General features: G+C 32.9%; 1 long non-coding RNA gene across 1 annotated transcript; it reads left to right on the forward strand.

Moving 5' to 3' along the window:
• The first annotated feature begins 1,622 nt into the window (after nucleotides 1–1,622).
• Nucleotides 1,623–5,484, forward strand: LOC132603862 (uncharacterized). The gene is made up of 2 exons (XR_009568555.1): nucleotides 1,623–1,959; nucleotides 2,286–5,484. It is a non-coding gene; the product is annotated as an uncharacterized LOC132603862 (long non-coding RNA).
• Nucleotides 5,485–11,453: the final 5,969 nt, after the last annotated feature.

The following is an 11,453-nucleotide window of genomic DNA, read 5'->3' on the forward strand; positions in this document are numbered from 1 at the left end:
TGCTATATCAATGTGGTTATAATAGGAAATATTCTACAAATCTAATTCATTGGCCTTGGAATGATACATAATGAAACTATCCAAGATGATTTGACGTACGTCAGGTACGTGCAGCAATGACTTTCATACCACAAAATAACATTTGTATCTTTTGCTATTTTATCTCTTCAGGAGGTGTGTTGTGATATTTCTTCATTCACTTCGGGGAATGAAATTTGATCATGTAGATAAGCTTAATACACAACTTTCAATAGCTCATTATTTTTCTCAAGCACAAGAAGACACCACTTCAATATATTTCTCATTTTTTTTTATTCGGGAGAAAATTCAACTATTTTACTACTTCAGAAGGAAATTTCTTCAGGAGTAAATTTCAACAAGTTAATCGCCTGTGTTGAGCACATGCTTGACCTGATTCTACTGCAATATCGAATCAGGTACTGTTAGGGTGGTCAATTTTAAAGAAAAATTAGATATCAAGTTCCTGCATACAAATAAAATATGGTTTGTTGAAAACTCATAATGTTGATGATTGATTAGGTATGTATTATCTAGTAATCTCTGTTAAGTCTTTCCTCTTCTCTTACATCAAATACGCCAAATTTCTTCCAATCAATCAATAAAACAGTGGAGATTTATATCTATACATATACATACAACACCTACACAAATCTACAAAAAAATATATACAAATGTATAATATTCCAGAGAGAGACTGTACATGTGTAATTCTAGACAGAGAAAAGTTTGTCTGTAATGTTTAAAAACCTAGAAATCAATGGAAGAAACCAGTAGTAGGCAAATGAAGGAAATAAAATTAAAATGTGAACATGTGGTTTGCTGAAACAAAGAACAATACACGCGCTTACACGGAAGGAAAACTATAGTGATAATTTTTAAAATTTTACTACTACACGAGTAAATTGTTAAGTTGTACTATATCGGGAGTAAACTTAAGAATTTTACAATTTCATGAATAAATTTCAAATTATTACTATTTTGGGAGTAAATTTCACATCTACCTCTTTAGGAGTAATGTTGACACCCAATTTTGGCCCTCCTTTAATTAATTTCACTATGCTTCTCAGTCGTGAAAATTCTCCAATAAATGAGTTTGGAATATTTTCGCTAATTATTACACTATTTTTTGAGATATATTTCTCTTAAGTTAAGGAAGTTTTTTATCGTTTCTCAAAAATCACCAAACATCATATTTTTTATAATTAAAAATTACTAAACATCATTCTTTACAATTAAATCACTCAAAAATAGAGTTGGTGTTCTTGCATGACATTTTTCCTTTAATCCTATTTATTACTATACTAATCATCTTCTTACTCTATTTTTTAAACTTAATACGTATATTAAATTACTTGTATTGAAATTTATATAAGTATACATCTTGTGGGAAATATTTAGGACAAGGAAGCATACTTTTTAATTAATTGATTAGAGTAAAAAGGGGTTAGAAATTAGCTCATCCCATAATATTGGGCCAATTCCCTTCTCCCCTTAACAAAAATCAGCAGGCCATAACCCCTCAGCCCAATATCCACCTACCCGGCCCAACACCTAAATTAAAACCCCTAACTCTTTCTACTCTAATCAGAACCTAACAGCCCTAACCAAATCCCTACACTCCTCTTCAAACGAACAGCCCTAACCAAACGATGCCATCTCCCATCACCGCTGGTTCCATCGACGGACCAGGGTACAAAAGCCATCCACCGCCATCATGTCTCTTCAGTCCCCTCACCCTCTCTACGAGATTATAGAGCCATTAATGCTCTGCAAACTAGCTTGTTCAACTTCCAAAGAGGGCAAATGTGAGAATCTTGTGAATACAAGGATGAATCGATGGATAACAGCCTCATCCCATCTTCAGAGCTCGGTTTGCTAAGAAAACTTTCGGATTTTTGGCCCCAACAGCTCTTTCCTTTCACTTCACCTCTGAAAAAGGTGAGAATCCGTCATTTTTTCTTCATCATTTCATCTTTTTGAAATCTCAGAATTTTCCCTCCCTTTAAGTTGAAATTCAAAGGCCAAAAGCTTCTTGAAGAAGCTGTTGAAACGTTCCCCTTTTTTCAGCTATAAATACAGCCCTCTATGGGCTGTTAAAGCAGATATCAATTGATAAAAAAGGGTTGAACAACCAGAAAAAATCCCTTTTATTTTTCACAAGCTTCCCCCTCATAAAATTCCTTTTGTTAAAAACTTGGATTCTGTGAAAAATCTTATTTTTTTTTACTCTTTAAGTTTCTGATTATCGAAATCCGCTCTTTTAGTTCTCGGCTGAGGAAGGACCACTTTGAGCGGATTCGGAGATTCGACAACTACAGTAGCCTCAGTTCGCTGTCTCGGAGAAGGTTAGTAATCGACCTAAATTTCTTCTCATTTCAGTTCTTAGATAAATATCTAGTTGCTTGGATGTTATCGTCGTTCATTTATTTTCTGTTTTAAGTGTATAATTAGAACCTGTAAATCTTGTTTCCTTCTTTAGTTTTCTGTTTAAAGGGTGTTAGAATCTGCTTCTCGTTATTTTGATGAAAGATCAGTATGTAAAACTTAAAACAAAGGAATTACGATGTTTCTGAAGGAAACTACTGATTTGCACAAGTTTGAACTAATCGAAACTCGCTGACGTTGGAGTAACGTTATTGCTTGTAAATCTTTTACTCCATCGCTCAGAAGAGGTTATTGTTTTCCCTGCCAGCTCTACTCTTCGAAATTTGGAATTTTGAGTGTGTTGAGATGCAAGAATATGTCGCCAGTTATATTTTTTAGACGTGCTGTAAATAGCCTAGTCTTCAAGTTCTTTTAAAGAAATAGAATGCTCGAATAAATTATCAAGAGACTCTGTCTTTCCTCTACTAGCAGACATCGTGCTCGTTAGATATTAAAATGTGAATGTGTGTTTTGTTTCGTGACCATGGAAAACCATGCTAAATTATTTTACCATGTTTGTAGTTGAGGTCATAGTTTAGTTAATGAGATAATAGATTATTGCAGGTCCATAACGAGAAGAATATTTTGTGTGTATCTGTCATCTCTTTTCTTTGCCATGTCCATGAGACCTTCTTAACTTAAGATGACTCTTGTTTATTGATTTTCTGAAGTTTTTCATAGTTAACTAAATATGCTTTATACGTTAGAAAGCTACATTTGTTCCGAAAACGAAAGTTACTGTTTTCTGGTCAAAAAGTTACTATTTTGATAGGAGTAAAAGGTTACTATTTTGATTAGAGAAAAGGATACTATTTTGATTAAAAAAAAAACTTGCTGTTTTGATTAGGGAAAAGTTACTTGTCTTGAAAGGAAAATTTACTGATTCGTGAAAATTAAATTCGTCAAATCTGTGTTTGACTTCGTCGTTTTGGCTAATTTCTCTGTTTTGCGAGTTGCTCTTGTTATATGGCTAACTAAGTTAGTAATCATCTTCGTCCTCGTCTTACATTTCATTTTCGGGTTATCAAACTAAAAAGAAAACGTAGTGATGTTTCTTATTATTTATTCAGTTATGTTTGTTTGAACCTGCTTGTCTTCTGTTTGTTATTAGAATGGTTGAGATGAGCTAACAACACTTTGGCAAAAATGGCAGTCTAACTTCTCAAACATACCAGCATCCTGTTGTCTTTTTTTTAAACTCCATCCATCAATCTGGAGGGACTATTTTTATCATAATTCTAGGAGAAAACAGTACATAAAGATTTTGGCGCAAGTTGTGAGTTTCAAAAGCCAAATTCCTAACCCTTTAGGATGTAAACCTGCATCTAAACAAGTGTTTGTATGGATTCTGAAATGTTGCAATATTGAAATATAAATGAGGTCACGAAGTAGCTAGAATGTCAAGATTGGTTTTAAAATCTTCCTTGTGCTAGGTATGTGTTAATTGGTTCATGTTGAAATTTCGAGTAGATTTGTTGTGAATTTTGTCTTCTCGTTACTGCTTGTTTGAAAATCACTACTATAAGATTTTGGAAAGGACTTAGTAGCATATCTTTTTAGCTAAATCCTCACAAGTAGTGAAGGCGCGTTCTAGATTTACATTCTATGATTGCTTGTGCAGCACGTTTGGGCTTTATGTCTAAAAGCTTTGCTTCGTATAATGTTCAAATGATCCAGTTTGAGATTTTATAATATGGAAAACAGAAATGCATTATAGGGCAGTAGGTTGTCTGCTATTTAAGTGTATAAGAACAGATCATGGAAAATTTGTTTGAAGCTTGGTCATTGTTTTGTTTTCTCATGTATCCTTTTTTTGACAAAGAATATCAAAGCATATAAATTGTTATGTATGTCTGAAAAGACTTATCCTGAATTAGTGTTACGCTGTTTCGTAAGATAAAATGTGAGATTTTGTTATGAAACAATAAATAGTTCCTGTCAAACACCATGTCTGTGATCTGAACCATCCTCTTTGGTTTGGTTCTATTCAAGTCGCTAGGATTGTTATTGTTAGTTTTATGGGAGGAACAACGTGTTGGTAAATCTGGTTTGTCTATTTTTAAAACAAATAGTCTTCTGTATGCTTAGTTTTTTTTTTTTTTTTTTTTTTTTTTTTTTTTATTGTTAGCAAGCCCTTTTCGAGATAACAAGTTACAAGGATTCAAAATTTGTCGAGTTTGTTGAAGACTGTTTATTTTTCTAATGTTTTTTGGAAGTTGGCTAATAACATGGGCTTGTAAAGTATGTTAAAAATTACCATTGAGAGTTGTTAAGGCTACAAAGGCTGTTAAGAGTTTTGTTTGGTTAAGATTTTTTTCCAGAATATGATTAACTCTTTAACAACTTCCTTGAAGTTCAGACTTTAAATTCCTTGTTAGCATTCTGGTTGTATTTTTCCCTCTTGAACTACTATAACTAGATAATTTTTGGTGTATCTTACCAACAAACCATACAAAGATTTATGAGTTGTTCTTACTTGAGCATTTAAGTTTGTTTGCTGCATAACATTAGTGACAGGTATAATATCGTAGCTCCACGTTTCAAAAGTTAAAGGAAGCGCACAAGATTTGTTTAATTTATTTGAGGTTACTAATTGAATTCATCTCTTATTTAGAAGTATTTGTTTCCAAGTTCTTATGATTGTACGCTTCCTTCTAGATTATATGACGTTCAGTTAATTTTTTTGTTGTTGTTACTGATTATCGAGATTTGCACCTAATCCTTTTCTTCTCTTTTCACATGAACACCATGGGAGTTTGTTGGAGTTGTCACAACTCCAAATCTGCCCAGGTCATAGGAGCAGGCAGCCAGCAGATTTATTTGCTCGTGTCTAACAGTCTTTGCTCGCGTCTAGCCGTCCCCGATCTCTCTCGTGTCTTAAGTGTCGACGCCTTCTTTCCTCTCTTCAAAATTTTATGTCTTTGTATTGATATGTCGTTACATATTTTACTAACATTTTGTGAGTTTTGTATTTGCAGTATTTTTTTCTTGTTTTGGGCGTGAATTCTCAAGAATGGTTAAGAAGAATAGTTTGCTTAATCTCTTCCCGCTATTAGACTTTACTTAATCAATTGGGTTTAAGTGTGCTAGATATGTTAATTTTCTAAACAATTGCCAGGTTTTTTTTTTAACTGATTTGCTATAGGAGTAAATTGCCAGGTTTTCTAAAAAATGAGTTTGCAGGAAACACAAAAGATGATGATATTTACTAAGGTCAAATGCCTAACAAGGCCCAACTGGTCTTACATTTTTTAAAGTCATCTATTTTTGATAAGCTAACATGAGAAGGCCCAAATTCCGAAAACTTAATACAAGGAAACAATATTAGGACCCAAGTATAGTGGTCCAAGTATTTTCAAGAACTACAAGGTATATGCTCTATTTTATATACAAAGATTCTATTTTACATGTATGTATACTATTCTTACTTTAAATACCTTTAATCATTTTCTCATCATATGCATACGTATGTACGTTATATTATAAATACTTATCTTTAGTATACATTATATACAACAATCATATTATACCTCATCTTCTAAAACATACATACGTATTCTTTTGAAAACAATGTATATTCCTAATACATATTTTGTCTTAATTACTTTCCTTTATTGTGGGTGTACCAACATACTATTTTCATACGCGCATATCATACCTGTACTATCTTATTTTTTATTAATTCCCTTAGTCGTATTTTCATGATATGTACACATATAGTATTATCGTGTCATCATAACTATTTTTTAAGTGTTCACTTAGGATATGCTATCACATATGTAGATTATTTTCTTAGAAAAATATACATCTCCTTGTTTTATATGACACTTACTATTCTCATATAAGATAAATGTCATACATATTTTCCTCATGCATACATTAGCATTAACTACTTCCTTTATATATATGCATTTACTCACATAGTTACAATTACACTAAAAATCCCCTTTTTATATAAATAGTTTTGAGAGAGTAGTTTCTTTTTCCGCAATTCTTTAAATAGGTGATAATAAATAATTAGATAACCCCCCTCTAGTATTAATTAAACTAAGTTTAAAGACTGTCCTCGGATAGGCTCTGAGGGATGTTTAACACCTTCCCCTCGGGGTAAATAAAACTCTTACCTAGAATCTCACAGGTTTCAAAGACTAAAAAATGGAGTTTACATTTTTCACAAATGGTTTCCTAATATTCCCTAAAATTAGGTGGCGACTCTGAAATTTACAAAACCAGAGGAAACATAGTCATAAGTTGTGAACTAGTTTTAACCCGTTAAAAATAGGGCATGACAAGTAAAATTCAATGTTTACTACTTCAGGAGTAAACTTCGGAGTTCTATTTCAATAGTAGATGTCAGAGTCTAACTATTTCGGGAGTAGAGTATAGAACATTTAGAATATTTTTTTTTTCAATTATTCTGCCTCTTCAGGAGGTAAGGCGTGATTTTTTTTTTCACAACCAAGAGCACATTGACATTTATAGTCCATACTAAATATTATCAACATTCACTTCAGGGAATGGATCTGTATTTGTAACATGTATCAAACGTTTTCATTCTTCAGGAATGGGACATCATAATCATCTGAACGTGCCTTAACCATATAACCTCTTTTAAGATGTTACTACTTCAGGAGCAAATTGATGCATACATATAACATAGTTTTTTTTTTTTTTTTAACGTGTCTTTCAAAATTATCATAATAAACCTTTGAAAATACTATTACTTCTGGTGATTAATGAAGACATAGAATATAGAATCACTTCGGGTGGTTGTAAACCTAAGTCCTTGTAATAAGGAGCCTTCCGAGATAAATTAAAAACCAAAGATAGACAATAGTTTAATATATCGCTAAAATGGTAAATTAGAAGACGAAATATTGTGATAACATTCCTACCTTTCACATTAGTACATGAAGAACAATGCTTGGCAATAAAATTTTCGATATATTACACAAAAATAATATGGCCATAAAGTTTACTGCCATAAGTATGCTAATAGTGATTTATCATACTTACTTGCACAATAATCCAATCTCCATGATCCATTGCAAACATGTATTTACATAGTAATGACACGGTAATTTATAATTGGTGTTGTTAGAATGCATCAAAATACATGACCATGAAATATGCATGTAAATCCAAACACTAAAGCATAGAGCATATAAAATTTAACATGACAAGGAATATATTTAAACTTATTGTTTGTTCCATAAGAGAATTAGCACAGATAATTAAACTTGAACCTTTATGTCAAAAACAAGAAGTAGGAGATAGGTATTTATTAATTATCACATTAAATAACATATGTCACTAGATTAGAATCAATTAGTTTAGCAACAAATTCTTTGGCAGGCATGCACTGACAAAGTATAACCCAATATTAAATTCAAACGGATTTCTAGGAAGCGTACCAGGCATACGAATGACAAACCAAATAGTTGATTGATATGCTCAACCAATACATCACGGTAGAGATTGAAAATTATTAGAGACTCGTGCTGATAACGTGTTATAAAATAATAAAGCAAAAACAAGAATATAGTAGAGAAAGAGAGAAGAGAGGAGAATTCTTATTTCTCTTATTAGGGATTGATTTACAATGAAGGAGAACTTCTATATTTATAGGGGAAAAGTGACTTGATCCCAAAGTCACTAACCCTAATATTTCTCCTAAAGATAGACATCCATAATTAAATAATATTTATAACAATAATCAATTAATAGTCCAATTATGGCCCAATTGAAAATCAATTTCCTTAATTGAGGTCATTCTTGCAAAATTAGCCTTTTTAATTGTCATTTAGTTTAATTGTAACCTTATATGAAAGGGCCAAAATCAGTGGTCTGAGTAATTAAGGTTATTTTTGCAAATGTTACCCTAAGATGGCTAATTGGACCAAATAAGGCCATAAGTAAAATAGCCTGGGTTTAAAATCAAGCCAATTAAGGCTATGTTTGCAATTAAAGTCCCTTTATACAGTTTACTATGTCTCCAAAATTAATTAATTAATTAATTTTGTTATAGTTTGGTCATGTTTGAAATATTTCATCACTAAAATGTTTAAATTTGGGCTATCTTTTTAAAAAGGGGTCAATTTTACCCTCCCATGTATACACATGTATACATGAGTATACAAGTATACATGTGTGTATACATGTATACCATGGATACATGTGGGCTGTCTCATTTATTTCAAAAAATCTGAGCCGAGCCCAGGCCCAAAGGACCGTGACCCGACCTAGTTGGCTTATAACATATAAGCCATATGTTCAGCCAAACGAACCCTTTTATCATTTTTGTTTCTCCACTAGGGTTTCATTAGAAAACCCTAGCACCGCCAGGGGGCGATGGACCCGCCCTTACGTCACTTTTCCATTCCCGAAAAATTTACAGGCATACTTCACCTTTGCTAGGTCTGGTATGACCATATCGAGCAACGCATTTAACGTTTTGATTTTCTCTTGCCAAATATGGCCCAAACATGGTATATCTTCTCACTTTTTCTCTATCACTTTACTTTTTCGTGCAGCAACAGTAAAAAATACTGAGAAGTTTTAATGATTTTCGTTGTGTTGCAAGTTTGAATCGACGAATCTCATTGGTTCGCAAAGAACTGAGGAGATCGATTCATTTTGGGTTAAATCTAACCCTTTATCTGCTCATTCGCTTATGATAATATGCTATTAAGAAATTTCAAAGTCCAACATCGTTGGGAACTGAGGGTTTTATAATTGCAAGGAAGGGGATCTGGATTTTTTTTTTTAACATAGAAAAGAACTCGAAAAAAATAAATAGGGTTTCAATAATTTTGAGACCTTTAACCTTTTTTTTGAGTTAGTTTAAAAATTTTAGTGTCTCTTTTGTTCTCTTTGGGTTCGTGGTTGAGTTAATTTGGGAGGAAAGAATCTCCAAGTCTAAATCTTGACTTAAGGCTGCTCCAAGGAGAGATAATTCCTTATCTTTTTTTTTTTTTGCTGCATTCTTTCTGTTTTATAGTTGGCCTGAGTTAGCTTATTGTTTGTTGCTTTTTGTAGAGTTTACATACTATTATTTTGGTCTGTGTAGAAAACATGATTGTGCAATTAGTCTAATTCATTCAAGTATATAAATTACATTTTTGCTTTATCTTAATAAGGGAATTAGGCATTAGTTTAGTTAGATGTTTGAGTACATGTTGATTACAATCACCTGGATGATGTTCATATTTTGCTTAAGAATTTGAAACATTTGTTGTACTTAGCCTGGTTTAGTTCAGTGACTATTGTTGGGGTTTATCATTTAACTTAGGTGAGCTTAAGTTATGTTCATGTTTGTTTTAACAGTCATAGCACATAAGGATGAAGTTGGGTTAGGCTTGTTTGAACTAGTTTAGCTGTCTACCAACTTTATTTTAAAATAATTATGGCCTGTGATTATTGTGCTCTCCAAACTCATACTAGCTTAACTTATTTAGCTTAATACATATGCCTGTATGTACTGTTTGTTCTTCTCGTTAATCCACCTACTATGATTACTTGAGTGTGCTACCAGCAAAAGTGATGTGAGATAGGAATGTACTTCTATCTAAAACCTACTTAATATTGGTTAAGTTCATATCCATGCTTACCTGAGTCTATGTGTGTTAGTTTATCCTATATGTTTGGGAGTTTGAGTCTGTGCTGTCATCATAAATGTTTAAATCCCAATTAAGGTCTAAGGTGTTGAGGAAACCAGTTTAAGTGAGTGTTTGCTTACCTTGACTGGACCATGTCTCTCAAATGATATTCTCATGTGCAAGAGAAACACTAATTTATTAATAGAAGTTGCACACAAGTTAGGCATTGCCATATGATTTATTGTGGATGCTGTATGGGTTGAGACCCTGTTGATCACGTTCTATGCTTAATTAATCTGTAATATGTCTACATTAGCTAAGGTCACTTGGTTCCCTGTTAGTATTGTGAAACATGAGGTCCATAAAGGCTCAAGTATGCTACAGTTGAGTCCAATTGAGGCCTCCTATACTGATTTTGGTGAACTGGAGAGTCTGAGCCTATATACTTACTCTATGTGCTTGATTGTAGACTTAGTTAGCTAAATGTATGGTCTCTTTATGTAGAATGATAAAACTGAGTTTTCCCACATGGATACCCAACCACTATGATCATGTTTTTGTCCATTTGATTGTCAAAGTCTATCTTTTCTTGGCTTATCTTTTTTTTTAAAGCTAGTTGTAACTGGAAAATAGGTCAATATAAACATAATTGGTGTGGCATCTTGTTTGGTTGGGCGTGATATATGTTTGTGTTTTAAAATGGTTTTCTCTGTGAATCAAGTGTTGTACTACAAATCTTCTTGAGTTTAGAATTTATCTGAGTAAATCTTTTGTGTCTGGGTTGAAATCCTATTTAAGTCCCTCAAGGTTTTTCTTTATAAACTCTCTTAGTTGGCAATCTAATCTGTGCTGAGACTTGTTTTTTCCTCTTTGAGCTTTCCTATTGTTTCCCCCTAAGTGTCTTAAGGTACACCTTGTTAAACTATTGCCTACATAGGAGTCTGTGTGTGAATGAGGCACATTAATGAGCAGTTGAGAATTTTCTATGAGTTTTCTCTTTTTATGAAGTGGATTGTGTGAATATATATTGCACATGAGTGATATACACCAGTATACCAGACACATATAATTGTCATATGTTCTGTAGCATATGAGGATTTGTATACTTGGTGTATGGAGGGTGTATCACCGATGTGAGCCGCCTCCCCACCCTTACCCCCCTCTAAGTGTTGGCTCAGCTGCTAAGTTGTGTTTGGCTTTGGATCTACTCCTCCATGTCTTGTTTTGAACCTTAATTTTATTGATCAGTTTAAAATGCTTTAGGCATCAATTCCAGGTCATAATTGCCTTAATCTAAATTTGTTAGCTTCATGTTTTTTCTCCCTCTAAGTATATGATTGAAGTTTGTGCTGTCTACTTTCTTCATTTTCTTTTGAAGCTTAGGCCTTATGTGTTTGGCCAGATGTCTAG

The sequence above is a fragment of the Lycium barbarum genome, chromosome 7 (genome assembly GCF_019175385.1).
Source record: "Lycium barbarum isolate Lr01 chromosome 7, ASM1917538v2, whole genome shotgun sequence".
In the NCBI taxonomy this organism is placed as follows: Eukaryota; Viridiplantae; Streptophyta; class Magnoliopsida; order Solanales; family Solanaceae; genus Lycium; species Lycium barbarum.